This window comes from Hipposideros armiger, unplaced genomic scaffold (genome assembly GCF_001890085.2).
Source record: "Hipposideros armiger isolate ML-2016 unplaced genomic scaffold, ASM189008v1 scaffold_1014, whole genome shotgun sequence".
Taxonomy (NCBI): domain Eukaryota; kingdom Metazoa; phylum Chordata; class Mammalia; order Chiroptera; family Hipposideridae; genus Hipposideros; species Hipposideros armiger.
In genome coordinates, this window is record NW_017732364.1 from 492731 (window position 1) to 510135 (window position 17405).

Consider the following 17405-nt stretch of genomic DNA (forward strand, 5'->3'; position numbering starts at 1 on the left):
ACATCACTTTAGTGTTTCTGATCTTTATTCTTCTTTGATAGCTGTGTGATTGATCATGTATGGATTTTTAAACACTAAAGTACTGAGTGAGAGTTTTCTAACTTCTATGTTATAATCAGGTCTTGGAAATTTGACATCTGAATTCGCCCTATATCTTCTAAAAGGACTGGGGGCCTGGCTAGCTGTATATTGATAAGAATCACAAAGCAGGTGCATTTTTATTAAGTAACATAATAGAGTACAGAGAACAGTGTGAAAATTGTATTTAGCAAAATTAAATGGAATCTAGTAGCATGTTGGGAGTATAGTAAACAAAGCCTGTCTTTTCCCTGGGTGACTTTTCTTTTCTTTTTTTTTTTTTTTTCCTACCACACTGTCCAACCCTTGCTTAAATAATGTCAGTTTCTTTTTATCCCCAGGCCTACCAGAATACTGTACCTGATCAGCACATATCTGTGTGGCTTATTATGTGAATGTCTGCTTAAAACTTCCTTTCGTCTGATTTTATGCCACATATTCTGGGATAACTGTGATATGCAAAGGTAATAAATACAAACACTGCATCATTTGTTTAGAAAGTTTTCAGTCCTGACCTAATCCTTTTTCATCATTCATTTTGGAGTCCTGTATTCACTGTGTCCCTGTCTTGATACTTCACCGGGTCAGGACTCAGATTCAGGGCCCATGGGGGTGGAGAGCTAAAGAGGCCCCGAATCTCTTTTGTTGAACTTCTTGTTTGGGGAAAGAGTGATGGGGTTTGGGGTAAGGGGAGTAAATAAATATAGGGCAAGAAATGAACTCAGTAAGGGATAGGATTGTATTTATCACCTAAGCAGCAGGTCAACAAATCTATAGTATGGAGAAGAAGGTTTATAAAACATGGAACCGGTGAGGGAAAAAAGAGAATTGAAAATATGTAAACACAGAAAGCATCTCTAACTTGAAACATTTGCCTTTATATGGATTCTGAAAAACCCAGCACATGACAAAATAGTCCTTTTGTAACATTTCTAATCACATCCAAATATGTTCTAGGTCTGACTAGCTGTTCTTGGATGATTGATGGTAGTGTGCAATGTGCTTGGTGGGGAACGCAGGCATTATTTCATCCACATTTCCTTTCAGATGTGGAACATGAAAGTAAGTGGTACTGAGAGGTACCATACGGCCTTCCTTGATGGTATTTCCTTGCTGGGTAATGGGAGGTAATTCATGGAGGGCCAGGTTGCCGTTATTCATCACCTGCCCAGGCCCCACGCTTCTGTCTCCTGACAGGCCAGGCAGCGACCAACATTCATGGGAAGGTCATACGAGGACAGTCACCATAAAGAAACAAGCTCCTTTTGATCACGACTTCTTTCTCATTTTTATCTTTTTCCTCAAGAAGACCTCATTCAATTCGAATGCACCAGCATTTAGTATTGATAACACTGATACAGGACAAGAAAACAGTCTTTTTATGAAGGCCTAGCTATGCATACCTGATGATATCGAAGTCAGGGGGAATTCTAAGAGCACCTGGTAACGGCCATGGAGTGAGAATCTTCTTAGTCAGCAAAAAGGTCCTTTACTCCATTCTTGGATTAAAAATAATTTTTTTAATCTTGATTTCACAGTTTATTGGAAGTGCTAACATAAAGCTTAAGTAAGCCTCCCAACTGTGAGTTTTCTGAAAGGAATCTGAAATCCCGACTCTCCCCAGAAATAAATCATCCTGTTTGGACATGAGAACAGTTTCGAAGGAGTTATTTTATTCTGTGGATACACTCACTTTTTATACAGGTTTATATTTGATAACGTGGCAGAGATCCCCCATTATGCCTTCTATAAATAATGGAATCCTTTCTTTTAAAAGCCCAAGGCAGGATTGCAAATAAGTTGAGTTGAAGAAAAACAAAAACAAAAACAACCAAACAAACAAAATCTTTCATGCCAAAGGTGCCCTGTCATATCAGCCAGGCCAACGATCTGCCTGTTTGGGTCACTTCGGCTCATTTTTTAGCTTTTGCCTTGGTGGTTCCTGTCACGACGACAGTAATTTGGCACACAAATAGCCTTTTATCATGAGGTTGCAGCGTGCCTTCATATCACTTCCTAGTTGTAGGTTTAGGACCTTTCTCATAAAGTTTTAGACCCGTAACAACTAATGAGCTAGTTCTCACTTCTCCCGTGGCATTTCATTTGTGCAGAGAGGAAAGGTCATGAATTCGTGTGAATGCCAGCAAAGCAGAGGAGCGAGGCTGCAGCACTCCATAGCAGAAGCTCGTTTCATGAGACACAGGTCAGGAACAAATCCTGAGAAAACGCTCCACTAGTCTCCTCTTGCAGCTGTCGCAAATTCTCACAAACTTAGCCACTTAAGGCAACACAAATATATTAGCCTACAGCTCTGGAAGTCAAAAGTCCGAGATGAGTCTCCCTGCGCCAAAATCAATGTGTTGGCAGGGCTGTGCTCCTTTCTGGAGGCTTTTTGGAGAGTCCCAAAAAGAGTCCTTTTCCAGCTTCCAGATACTTGTATTACTTGGCTTGGGGGTTCCTTTCCACGTCAAAGCCATCAAAGACAGGTTGAAGTCTCACCTCTCATCTCTCTGATACACTCTCCTGCTCTCCACTTCCATTTCCAGAGAAGTGATTATATTGTGATTATATTGAGCTCATTTGCATAATCCAGGACACTCTCATCATCTCAAGGTCCTTAATCTTAATCTTATTCACATCTGCAAAGTCCCTTGTGCCATGTAAGGTAACATTTTAACTGGTTCTGGGGACTAGGACATGCACATCTTTTTTATTTATTTATTTATTTATTTATTTAATTAAGGAATTGGGGTGAGGGGAACAATGCTGGGGAATTGGGGGAAGGGGGACAGACAAGTTGCTGTCCTTTTGTTCTTCAGTCTAGTTGTGGAGGACGTTGCTTCACTGGCCCAAGTTGGCACCATCATTGCGCTCTTCCCGGGCGAGGCAGATCAGTCGCCGGCTTCTGGATGGCCGCTCACTGCGGCTGCTGGCCGCTCACGCTGGCTGTTGGCTACACACGGTAGCCCATGGCAACCCACTGCAGCAGGGGATGCAGCCTGTGCCATCGCCGGCGACTCACGGCAGCCCAGCTCCAGGTTGAGCTGTTGTTCAGCATCTTAGCTGTGGAGGGCAGTGTCACTGGCCCTCATATGTGGGATTCGAACTGGGGCCCTCTGGCGTCCCAAGCCAGCTCTTAACCATCACGCCACTCCGCCGGCCTGACATGCACATCTTTGGGGGGCCATTATGCTACCTACCACAACTGCAGAGGGAACCCTCTAGCTTGCCTCTCCAGTTTGAAAACCCCTGGGGGAAATGCAAGAGTGTGACACAGAAAGCATACACAGGGTGTTGCCTGAGGTGCTATGATGATGAGATGCTGCTCACACCTGTTCAGGAGATTCTTCTTTCTCAAATATCCTCACTCAGTCATAATACAGACACTTTTCTTTCCTTCCTTTGTCATAGTTGTATTTTTCCTTTATGTGGGTTGAGTTACCAACTTTCTAACACAAAAACTGGGGGCTGAAAAGGTATGCAATACTGTTAAAATGACTGAAGAAATCACTCTAGTTGTATTTGCCTTGCTCAGAATTACAGAATTGATTTGTGGAACTTCTTTCATCCTGGAAGGTCAGTCAGCGTTAGGACAGCAAAACTACCATCCATCTGACCCTCACAGGCCACCTGGCACTCTCAGGCCATCTGGACTTTTGGAGGTCTCATTATGGAAACATTTTTTCACACTGAAAAATGTAGCGAGCAGGGTAAAATGACGGAGCCAGTAAAAAGAAAATGGTACTTTCTCGTCGATTGTTTTTTGTTTTTCTGACCCTCCAGATTTAAATAAAGCAAGCCCTAGGAAAAAGGTAAAATCATGTTTTACAATAAAAAGTTAATTTCTTAGAATGCTGGATGAAAATGTCTATGCAGGAACTGAGCATACTATGTTATTTAGTAGTACATGGGTTATAAACTCTGAGTAAATAACCAGGCCACTAAATAAGTCAGCATCCCTTTGAGATCTTTCTTTTTCATGTGGAGCTAGTAATTGAAGGATAATGTGGGTTAGGGAAGATGTACGCCAGAAACATATTTCCCCCTGTGATAACAGTAAGGTTTGGCTCCTATTAACAAAAGCCATTCATTCATTCGAAACTGTTTATCGAATGCTTACTAAGAGCAGTGCTGTGGGGTAATGCAGGTGGATATAAATACATGAGTGTGAAAATAAAATTCTCCCCATCCACTATCTAGTTTATAATCTAGAGAGATAATACTGTAACTTGCGTGTGATTCCTGGGTGCAGTGAAGACATTTTATGTCTTTGATCATCTACAGTTTGAAACCCACTTCTGATTTCATTTATCTCATCCATACCAAGACATCAAAAGGAAGTCTCTAAAAAAGATCTATTTCCTTTTATTTATAATTTTAAAAGCCTGAAACATCCCTGAATATCTTCTATTTTTTTCCCTACTAATTCTCAAGAGACTGTTTAGGAAAGCCAGATCCATTTGACAGAGCCACAAAATCATATATATCATTCTAGTGGTATGAGAGTCTACTTTGTTAATATAGGCAAAAAACCCTAAAATGTTTAAATAGGATAGTCTGTCAGGCTTAGCATATTTTAGGTTGGTTAAAAAAAGAAAATTGAGTGTGCATAAATAAGGGAGAAAACGTTAATGCTAGACGAAGAATTCTTGTTATGAAGGCTTTAGAAGGAGGAAAGAAATGGAATCGAAAATCATATGATGTAGAAACTGCTTCACTGTCGGATTTCTGCCTGCCAAGGAGATGGGTGTGAATGTTTTAAAGGGGGATGAAATTATGTCAGAAACGTCTATATTCTGTAGTGCTCAGGTGTGGAGACAAATCCCTATAGCCCTTGTACTCAGGAGCAAGGAGAAGCTCCCAGTGAAATGTATCCAATATAAAGCTAAGACTGTTAATAAAAAGCCCCTTGTTTTCTTCCCATTAGAAGTGTCCAAGTTATCCTGGTGACTTCAGGAATACAAACATCATTTGTATGTGAAGGACTTCAATGTATACTTACATTTTACTGAAATGATTAGAAACGGACGTCTCAAAAGCTAAGGAACTTATTCCCTAGGGTATGAGCCCTGATTCTTTGTGTAAATTAAAATAAGTATGTGATGGTATTTCTAGCTGTTATACCTAATGATTGTATCTTATAAATGCAAAGTCTTCCATTTATAGTCAATAGCTCCCCCACCAAATAATACCCCCATCTGCTAGATCTGAAGGATGGATTTTCTCTGGTTAAAATTTATGTAGACCATACTTGGGGGGCAGAATAACATATACACATCTAATAAGACAATGATACAGTAATTTAAGAGTTAGCCTAGCTATATATTTTTACTGGTTTGCATCTCCCATTTATTATTAAGTTTCCATCAAACACTCTAGTCTCTTTCTAAGTATCCCAGTTGTCTCCTCTGGTGTTCAGAGAAACACTCTGAACAGTGCCTTCCCCTCATATTTTGATACTGTCACTCATATCTAAATCTTAGGATTTAACTACTTTCTTCATATACGTTTTATTTTCCTAACAAATATTAAGAGTCATGAGAGTTTATCCTTACTTTTACTGCACTCGTCAGCTATTAAGGTATAATTTGCATATAGTAGACATTTAATAAATACAAACTACACAGCCAAGCCAATTAAAAAAAAGTCTGAGTTCAAGGTCTCTCTTGACATCAACCCTCCAAGCATCCTGCAGTTCTCTACAACAGAATTCCCTTTGGTGGAGGGACATATTGGATCATGTTTACGGGAAATTGCTTTTGTAATTTTGGCACCAGAGACAGAGTAAATTAGTTCAGTGTCTTTTGTTTCTCATTAACCTCAAAGCATATTGAATTTAGAAAAACAGTGTGAGTGTTATTTGATAATGCATCACATTTCCTCAAATCTAGCTACTCTAAAAGTTACTGTTACAAATCAGTAGACAGATGGTAAATGTACAATCCTGAGCTCTCAGGTTGTAATAGAAGTACCATTCTCTGGTCACTAAAAACACTGCTATGTTTGACTGCTATAATACAAAGCCATAAACATCATTTTCATATTCAGAATTAAACACTTTCCACTGAATAATTAAAAATCACTTTAACATAACTCTAAGATCTTACTGGAATTTTTAGGCACAGGGAGGGAACTCTTTAAATTGCCTGACACCAATTGCAGGGTCTTTCCTCTGCATCTATATTACTGAGTATCCACTGCTCAGTCCAACAGTTGTGATCATTATTAAATCATTAATCACTGGTTTTAAAATATCATGAAGTAATGTTTTAACCTTAAATGGAGATGGTGTTACCTTTCTTATCTTATGAAGATACACAGAATCAATCGACTTCAAACATCTTAAATAAATTGCAAGTTTGCAACGACAGAGAGAAGATAACACTCATTAAAAATAAATAGTCCATTATACACAATGTCATTTACAAGGTCCTTACATTGGGAACGCTGGTTGCTTCTTGCTAATGTTTTCTTAGAAAACAAATAGTGAAATCTTGTTAGAATGTCAAACAGGCAGGACTACAAGTCTAGTCTTTTTCTGTGAGTAAATTTAACAAAAATTGCATTTGCTCCCTTTAGTGCTAAATGGACCTACCACACTTTAACTTTCCAGGCAAACTTGTGTTTTGGTTTATTAAAAGGTGTATATTTTACTTTCTGCTCTACAGTTCATACAGATGTCTGTGTCTTTAGCTCCTTGAATTGACTAAATGCTGCTTAAGTACCTGTGCTATCCCCTGAGTCCTGTTTCCTACTTATCTCTGGACACTGGCTCATGCCAGAGTCTTCTCCAACATGGACCTCACCATGGAGGTCTGGAAGCCATGGGAGTTAAAGCATATGAGGTAGACACAGGGAGAGGCCTCGGGCCAGCTCCATCTGTGAGTGCGGTCTACCCATTGCCCTGCCCTTAATCCCTACTGGTGACTTTGATCTCTGTTCTGATTGCTGTCAGAAAAGTCCATGTAATTCTAGGCACTTGAAGAGAGCAGCTGCTGCTTCGTCGTTTTGGTTTTACTAGAAGGGAATTTTGAAGACAGTCAGAGAAGGCCAGGCTGACATTATGCTACTCAAAGTCCTGAAAGTTACGGATGAAAGAATTATACTTAAGTTTGCTAAACCTTTTTTATATTTTACTGTTACAGGGCATTATGTAGGTATGAGAAATCTAAAACAAAGGGGTATGTTATATTAAAACATTCATTTTAGACCTGGGGATTGAGTAGGAATTTTATGCTTTACTTTTTAGCACAGTGTTTTCAGCTATACTTTTATAGTTCTATATACAGCTACTTGTATGGCTGTATCAAGCTATGAGGGTTAACATACATTAAAAGAATCAGAAAAAATTAATAATAGAGACTCGAAAAGGAAAAATAATTAATATAATTTTAGGAGTATTCAAGGAGAATTAATCAAGACCTTGTTATGTGCAGGAATCAATTCTGTGGTCACATTTATGTTTTGATTATTCAACTCCTAAGTTAATGCTATTTATGTTTACATACATTCTAGAGTTTACTTTACACTCAGATTTAGTTGTAGCACATACATTTTAGTTTATTAAATACAAAGTGAAAGTATTTGAATTTATTTCTCAGTTGGAAAAATCAGACATAATTAAATATGAATCTTAGACACTACCTGATAAGCAGTCTCCAAAAGATTATTAAGCAGGAAGAGGAGTGGCAGATGAGGGTAAAGGGGATCAAATATGTGGTGATGGAAGAACTGACTCTGGGTGGTGAACACACAATGTGATATATAGATGATGTAGTACAGAATTGTACACCTGAAATCTATGTAACTTTGCTAACAATTGTCAACCCAATAAACTTTAATAAAAAAAAGACTATTTGACTTTTGAAAATATTGTGCTATGTAACTAATAGCCATGGCAATAAATAAATAAATAAATAAATAAATAACAAAAAAATATTGGTTTCTAAAAGTATATCTAGACAATTTCTGTTATGATTTGTAGCTCCTTTCCAGTCCTGGCCTTTGGAGCCTACTTTGACCACTTAGAAGTTCAAATGTATGTCTATGATAGGAATCTGGCTCCTGCTTTGAAAGGTGATTTGCTGTGAGTAAATTGGAACAAAATGCTGATTTCTTCAATTTGCTCAATTCCCATTTCATTTCAAAGTCAATTTGAAGCAGATGTGGCAATTAAAAAAAACCTCTCTCTCTCTCTTTCATTTTTTGATGGAAAGTGAGAAGCTTATCTTCCAGGGGTATACTTTAGGCACAAATAGCTTTAATGAACAAAAAACTGTATTTATAAAAGAAAGCAAAGTGCTTATAGTTTTTAAAATGTTTTTTCTTATATAAATAATATATATACATTTTACATATATAATATTTTATATGTATTACATATATGTAATCATGAAACTAAACTATAGAACAAAGAAAAAAATAGCCTCGTTTCCTGCCTCCACATTCTCATTTTTATTTAATTTGTCAAAAATAAAATCATAGGACTTAAATACCCTATTAATACTAAATGACTATTTAATATATGTCAGTGTTCCCACCCATTCTTTGCAGTACACCTGGTCTTATTGCCTTTTATTTTCATGTTCATTAGAATCTATGCTCTGTAGCTCTATTTTGTTTTATAGAACAAGTTTACTTCAGGAAACTCTACCTGGTTCACTTGTAGCATTTTTTTTCTTCATGAATTTCTTTATCTTTTCTGGGAATGACATTTGATATCATCTCCCTGGTCCATCTATTTTCAATTAATCTTTTCAGTGTGTCTGAAATGCTAGGGGTCAAACCTTGGGATACACAAAAATCACATGGGCAGCTTGTTAAAAAGGTGGGTTTTTGGATCCCCACTTCAAGAGGTTTTTATTCAACAAGTTTGGCAAGAAGTGGGGGGTTTTCCTTTTTCACAACACTTGAGATGCAGGTTGTTGAGGTTGACACACTAAGAAACTCTTCAATAAGGCAAAGATTCAGGACTCTGAGGCCTCCTTTTTCCTGAGGAACTTTCTGGTACCTACTACTACATAACAATCCACCCCGGCACTTACTAGCTTAAAACAAACGCAGTACTTTATTTTGCTCATGAGTCTGGAAGTTGGGCAGGGCTTGGTGGGGATGTCTTGTCTCTGTCCATGCAGTGTCAGCTGGGGTGGTTTGATTGGAGCTGGACATCTATTGACAAAATGGCAGCTCACATGGCTGGCAAGTTGGTGCTTGCTTTGGGCTGGGAACTCAGCCAGAAGGCTGTCAGTCAGGAGGCTCGGTTTTTTTCCTACATGGGATTTATGGAGCTACTTGGTCTTCCTTACTGCATGGTGCCTGGATGCTAAGAGGGAGTGTTCCAAGAGAAAGTAAGTGGAAGCTTCCAGTCTCTTAAGGCCTGGCTCCAGAAACTGACACAGAGCTATTTGCCCTGTATTCCATTTGTCAAAGCCATGAAAGAACTTTCCCAGATTCAAGGAGAGGGAACAGGGACCCCATCTCTCAATAGGAGAAATGTCAAAGAATTTTTAAATTATTTTTAATGTCATACTAACTTGATTTTATCAGACTATGGTCACTAAAAGGGAATTTAGAAATAATCTTGTCTACTGGCTTTCAAATTAAAGTGCACGATGAACCACTGGGGTACAAAGGGAAAATATTAAAACTTCATTATATTTTTCTCATTACTTTTTTTGGTATATTATCATACAATAAAATGGACTTTTTTGCTTTTGGTGTACAGTTTTATGAACTTTAATACATGTATAGATTTGTATAGCCACCACTGCAACCAGAATACAGAATGGTGGTAGCACCTCAAAAATTGTCTAATGCTCTTCCTTTATAACCCCACTCTTACCACCTATAAACCCTGACAAACACTGATTAATGTTCCACAACCATAGTTTCATCTTTTCGAGAATGTCAAATAAATGGAATAATGGAGTCTGTTACCTTTTAAGATTGGCTTCTCACAATGTTTTTGAAATTCATTTATGTTGTTGCATTTATCAACAGTTTGTTCTTTTTTACTACTGAGTAGTGTTGCATTATATGAATTTACTAGTTAGCTTACCTATTCGCCTGTTGAAGACATTTGCTTCCAGCTATCAGCTCTCACAAAGAGAACTGCTATGAATATTCAGGTAGAGGGATTTGCAGCAAAGATGGCCGAGTAGGTAAATGCTGTGCTTGCCCCTCTCATGACCACATCAAAATTATAACTAAACTACAGAACAACCATCATTGAGAATTGCCTGAAGTCTAACTGAACAGAAATCCTACAATTAAGGACATACAGAAGAAGCCGCCTCAAGACTGGTAGCAGGGGCAAAGACGTGGAACGGGTTGGTTCACACCTGTGTGTGGTAGTTAAATATCAAGAGGGCTATTTTGGCTGCTGAGGTACCCCAGGGAGAGCGAGGGGTCCCAGCCCCACGCCAGGCTCTCCAGCCACTGGTTCCAGTGCTGAGAAGTCCCCACAATTTCTGGCTGTGAAAATCAATGGAGATTATGGCTAAGTGACACGGAGGGCTGCTGGAGTCCCAGGCATTCCTCTTAAAGAGCCCACGCACAGACTTACTCGCTGATGGACTCACTTGCTCTGAGTTCTAGTGCTGAGGTAGCAGCACAAAAGGTGACAGGGACATACAGGAAGGAACTGAATTGTCTGGCTTCAAGGAGAGGGCTGAAGGGGCAGCTTTCTCCCACACAGAAGTGCTGGCAGACACCACTATTCATTTATTCCTGAGCCCTCCCCTTACCTAGTGTGCAGACACAGGCGGCCACCATATCTGAGTCTTCATCAACCTGGCTAACCCCGCCCTGGTGGCTCCCTGAGGCTCTGCCCCACCCAACTTGCAAGCCTACCCAAGCCATTTCCAGTGGTTTTTCCATATAAATAGCCTATCTTGGCTTTTCTGTGGCTTATGATGGAATCAGTAGTTGACTAGATGAAGCAGAGGTTTGAATTAGCAATTTGGAAGTTAAGGTAGCGAAAATACCCAAACAAAACAGCAAAAATGAAAAAAAAAATCCAAAAAAAATGAGGATAGTTTAAGGGCCTTTGGGACCACAAGGTACCAACATTTGCATCACTGGGGTACGAGAAGGAGAAGAGAGAGGGCAAGGAATTGAAAATCTATTTGAAGAAATAATGACTGAAAACTTCCTTGACCTGTGGAGGAAATAGATATACAAGCCCAGGAAGCATAGAGAACACCAAACAAGTTGAACCCAAAGAGGCCCACATGAAAACACATCAAATTAAAATGCCAAAGGTTAAAGACAAAGAGAGAGAGAATCTTAAAAGCAGCAAGAGAAAAGCAGTTAGTTGCCTCTGAAGGAGCTTTCATAAGACTGTCAGCTGATTTCTCAACAGAAACTTTGCAGTCCAGAAGGGACTGACACAAAATAGTCAATGTGATGAAAAGCAAGGACTTAACAACTAAGATTACTCTACCTAGAAAAGCTATCATTTAGAATTGAAAGACAGATAAAGAGCTTCTCAGACAAGAAAAAACCTCAAAGAATTCAAAGCCACTAAAGCAGTATTACAAGAAATGTTAAGGGGACTTCTGTAAGAAGAAGAAAAAAAGATAAAAAATATGAATAACAAAATGGCAATAACTACATATCTATCAACAATTACTTTCAATGTAAATGGTTAAGTGCTCCAAACAAAAGATATAGGGTGGCTGAATGGATAAGAAAACAAGGCCCTACAAGGTGCTGCCTACAAGAGACTCACTTCAGATTGAAAGACACACAGAGACTGAAAGTAAAGGGATGGAAAATAATATATCATGAAAAAGAAAAAAAAAAAGGCCAGAGACTTATACCAGACAAAATAGACTCTAAAACAACAGCTATAAGAAGAGACAAAGAAGGACCCAGTAATCCCACTTCTGGGTATTTATCTGAGGAAACCCGAAATGCTACTTTAAAGATACTTGTGCATCCATATGTTCACTGCAGCATTATTTACAATAGCCAAGATATGGAGGCAACCTGGGTGTCCATCAATGAATCAATGGATAAAAAAGAGGTGGTACCTACATACAATGAATATTACTCAGCCATAAAAATGAATGAAATCTTTCCACCTGCAACAACATCGATGGACTTAGAGGGTATTGTGCTGAGTACAGCAAGTCAGATTGAGAAAGACAAATACCATATGATCTCACTTATATGTGGAATCTAAAGAACACCATAAGTGAACAAACAAAACATAAACAGACTCATAGATACAGAGAACATTTTGATGGTTGCCAGGTGGGATGTGGGTTGGGGGGCTGGGTGAAAAAATGGGAAGGGGTTAAGAAGTCCGAATTGGTAGTTACAAAATAGTCAAGGGGATGTAAAATATAGCGTAAGAAATATAGTCAACAGTATTATAATAACTATGTATGGTGTCAGGTGGGTATTACATTTATCGGGGTGATCACCTTGTAAGTTATATAGATGTCTAATCACTATGTTGTACACCTGAAACGAATATAATATTGTATGTTAACTGTAATTAAAAAATTAAAAAAATTAAAACTAGATTCATGTAGAAAACTTCATTATGTTTTAACCCATACTTTGAAAACATGTACTTGTGAGGTATGTTTTAAAATGTGTACAATACACTGATACATATTTATACATATTTATAATTTATACATATTTATATACATATTTATAATTTAATACATATTTATAATTTATATACACATCGTGTGTGAGCTCTCATTAACTCAATGATAAGGGCACGTGATCAAAAAGCTTGGAGATTGTGTCGCTAATGGTTGAAACTGGGTGATGGATACATGGGGCTTCATTATATTGTACTTCTTATTCTTTTGTTTGTTTCAAAACTTACATAATATAACATTTAAAAAAGTTTGTAGGCCTCTCTCTGCCCCGCCCCATTCATGTGATGGGTGTAGAGCTGAGCCTTGAAGGTTGGACCGGACTCAGGAGCAGATGGCAACGTGACACCAGGACTCCTGCCTCTTTCCAATGTGTCATGCTGTCAACCAGCTGATGTAGGAGAAATAACAAATTACAAAAGGACTTTACATTAACTATGCATATTCTCATATTCTAGCATTTGGTAACTACATATTTGGAACAATTGATGGATCCTTTTAAAACAATCACATTATAAGAGCAAATTGAGGTCAGCAAAACTGTTCTTTGTTCTTTTTCCCGGCCCACTAGACCTGTGCACTGCAGAGAAAGCAGATTATGAAGTAGACTTGTGAGACCTGAAAGTCCTCACTCTCCTTGCCTTGTGTCTGAAAAGATCCTATTTCTTCTTAGCCTTTTGTGACTAATGACAGCAACTAGTAGAAAAACAATGGATAAAGACTTCAGCATGGTGCGGTTCTGTACTTCCGATGCTGAGGTATTTAATTTGTCAAAAACCAGCATGTGACAAGCTGCTACCTTTCTATTGTCACTGGCCCCTTGGTTTGGGTTGGGAAATTGTTTATTTACTATTTATCATTTTTTAAATCTATCATTTCACTCTGTAAAAGAAAAATTAAACCACCCAGACTAGCTTAGCCTGACTTTAACCTGCCAGGTGACAGTTTTCGCCTCCCACACTCTTAGACCTCGATGGCACACCAGACTGAGATTAGGGATAGAAAGGTGCATCCTAACCTAGTCAAGGAATCCAGATTTGAAACATGACTCCAGTTCATTACAATATAGCATGTCTCAGCTATTTAAGTTCTCACCTGCTTCCGCTGTTTTTCTTCGCCACTGTACAAGGACAGCATTGTATTTCCAATAAGTAATGTATAATTAATTAGCATTTCTGAAAGCATAGCACCCTTCATGTAGAATTTTTGTTTTCTGTCTACCCAAACAGCAGGTATTAATGGAATCAGGTTCTTGTCTTGGGGAGATCAGCTCTTGTTATTTGGCAATTATGCGGCGCTTAGGGAATGGAACTCAGTTTCTCTGGGTTCATTGGTTTAAAATCAACCTTGTTACTGTGGCATGGATAGAATTCTTCTACATGGGAAATCGTACGTAACAAAGTTAGAGAAAAAGGACATTTGCTCTAAGGACATTTTAATATGTACTGCCTTAGAGAACAATGATTCTGAATCCAACAGAATAGAGAAGTCAGTGGAGATGCTAATCACATTTTTTAGGATGGCTTTGCCTGCTATTGTCATAAATATTTAGCCTTACTCAAGCAAGCTTAAATAAATAAAAGTTTGTTCATTTCACTCCTTAGACTAGATTTCTAAGTTTATACATGCACTCTTCCCCCCGCCCACCCCCCACACGAACATTTGTTAGAGATAAATAAACTTATCTTATTGTAATACGTATTTTATTTATGCCCTATGGCGTCAAAGAGCCTTCAGGATCTATTGTTAGGAAATGAGGCTAAAGTCACATAGGTCACTGAGGTGCTTATCTATTTAGCCAGCGTTAGCCTGATGATTAGAGATGAGCAGACAAGGGGTTTGAGCTGGTGGCATGGTGATGATGGGGGCGGGGGGAGGCCTGACGCAGGAGCACACATTTTGATATAGGGTGAAGCATGTTATAACTCACCTCAGGGATGTTATTGATACGGCATGCCAGAGACTGACTGGCAGCCAGGGGCCATAAGCCAGCGCGGATGACCACTTTACCCTCTGCAGTAGTAGATGGAGTGACCGAACTCTGTCACCTCACACTTTACAACAATATGCTCTCTAAGCCTAGTTGCATGGGAGGATTACCTGGGGAGCTTTTCATACGTAGCTCTCTGGACCTATTTCATATCCAGGCAATGAAGATCTCCAGACAGTGGGATTCAGGAATCTTCTAAAACACCCCTGGGTAATTCTGATTGTCAGCCCTGTTGAGGGACCATTGATTCACTCACTTTGTTTAACGGGTTCAAACGGAGGTAACGTATAAAGGTACACAAACACGCACACACAGATACACACATTGTCATAACTAATCAAACCACTGGTTCATTTAATGTAGTGGATTTTATCTCATGACAGCATTTGGGTACTTCGGGAGATAGACTCTGAGATCAGAGACATGAAAATAGTCCCAGTTTTTCCATAATAGCTCAATTGGATATGCATACTGTATTATGGATTTCCCCAGACCCTCTGTTGAATCTATAATAAAAGACACTTATGATCTTTGCCTAACTACTCGTATAAGTCTAGTAAAACTGAACAATGCACAGGAATTATAAGATCACTAAGCTTCATAATGTTTGCCTATTATTTGGGGGTAAAATCTATTTTCTAAGTTATAGTTCAAAGCTTTCTTAAATTTGCTAAGATTGAGACTCATGAATTGTTTCATTCATTGGAGGAGACATTGTAAGGCAGGGAATGGGAGTCCACAGACTGGACTCTAATCTTAAATCTTTGCTTTGTCAGCTGGGAGACCTCAAGGAAGTCAATCTACTTTCTTGGCTTTCTCCCTCCCCTTTGTGATGCTTGGGCAAGATGGTCTCTAAAGTCACTTTGGGCTTTGTATTCTGTAATGATAATCATCTAGTAAGCAACTACCAGTATTGTGTTGGCCACTGTCCTACTGGTGTTTACCATTTAGGTAAACCACCTCCATGAAATGATAAGTGACATGCAGCCTAAGAAACACGGTGCAGTGCAGAGCAGAAGTCTCTAAGATCACAGGGCGGGTTGATGAGGGAAGGCTTTGTGATAGAGTTAGAACTGGGTCAGGGCCATAAAGAAGAGAAATTAAATCAGTGACAGAGTGGGGAAGGCATTCTGAGCCAAGCGGGAAGCATGGAAGGTGGACTACACGTGCCCTGACCTCAAGCTTTCCATCCCCCAGGAGAAACAGACCGACTCTCCCCATGAAGTAAAACTCTCTCTTCTGCATTCTCAAAGCACAATACGATAGCCGTTATGATGGCCTTCATCACTACTTTCTTCCTGTGTGTCCCCAGATTACAGGATCCTTTTCTATTCATCTTTACATTGCCAAGACCCAGGTCAGGAGATATGTTGTATTCAGTAGATTGAGTACCTAAAAAACTATCTGTTTCATGACTGGATAGGGGAAATGATGAGAATGCTGGCAGGGTGAGGCTGGCGCAGTGATTGCTGTGGCATACCACTCAGGTCGCCCATGAGGGACCGAGTGCTCATCCACCAGCTACTGGGAGTGTTGATGGTTGATGGCTCTCTACGCAATCCCTCTCTGGGAATTGTTCACAGCCAAAGAAGTCTGTCTAGGTCAGGTCCCCGCCCCAGGAGGGGTCCATGTCCAACTGCTAGTCAATGCAGGAGTATAAAATCTAATTCTTTTTCCCTCAAAGCAAACAATTTCAAAGGGCTGTTACTATTGAAGTGCTCCCCGTGGAATTGCTCGATATTTTTGTTGCGTTTGCATTGCAGGTCAGCTCTCCCTTTTGTTCAGTCCTACTTCCTCCACTTCCTCCTGGTGTTCAATCTAGGGCACACTCCATTAAACTTCTGGTATGCAAATTGCCACCTCAGAGTCTGTTTCTCACAGAATCCAATCTACGTATGACAGCTGGTGTGGGAGTTTAATTTTGGCTACTATAGAGGATGAGGTTGGAACAGACCTGCCTTGAGCTCAAATGACACCTTTATGGGAGTTAGAAGTTGCCCTCACTCACCTGCCAGAAAATTATTGCCCTAAATATACAAACCTACAGTGATCGTAAAGGTGGATGGCACTCCCACAGTTGAGCAGTGCTTTACAATTGAGCTGTAGGATGAAAAGTGGCAACCTTGAAGTAGAAAGGTAGATTGGTGCCAGATTAGGAAGGGCTTTACTAATCAATCCATGGATTTTATCTTCTCAATGCTACACTCTTGTTCTTGCAGAAGTTCAAGGAAGGGCCTTCGTGAGATACTAGCTTTTAAACCAAATTTAAGTAATGATTCTATTCAGTGACGATATGTGAATTCGCTCTCAGGCTTCAACTCCATAACATCCCTGAACTACATCCCTGTGAGTTTTTCTGTTTAGCCTTCCCTGCGATTTATCTGTAGTTAGCATTACAGAGTCAAGGTGGGAATGATCCCAGGTTTTTGTATATTTGTTCACTGGGAAACATCTTCAGCAAAAGGGAAAGTTTCCTAAATATGGTCCCTGGGATTTCTCAGGTACATATTACTCTGTAAGTAAACTGAACACTTAGTACAAGAGTGGCAAGTGTAACATAACACCAGTACCCTCCCACGTCTGTGCAGAAAATAAGAGTTGAAAAGCATTTCCCCAGTTTGGTTCCAACATAAATCTTTCTTAGATTTCCCTAGGTTAGTTAATTTAGGCATAGAGGTATTCTGTGATACTTTCCTTATAATTCTAAACCACGTCAA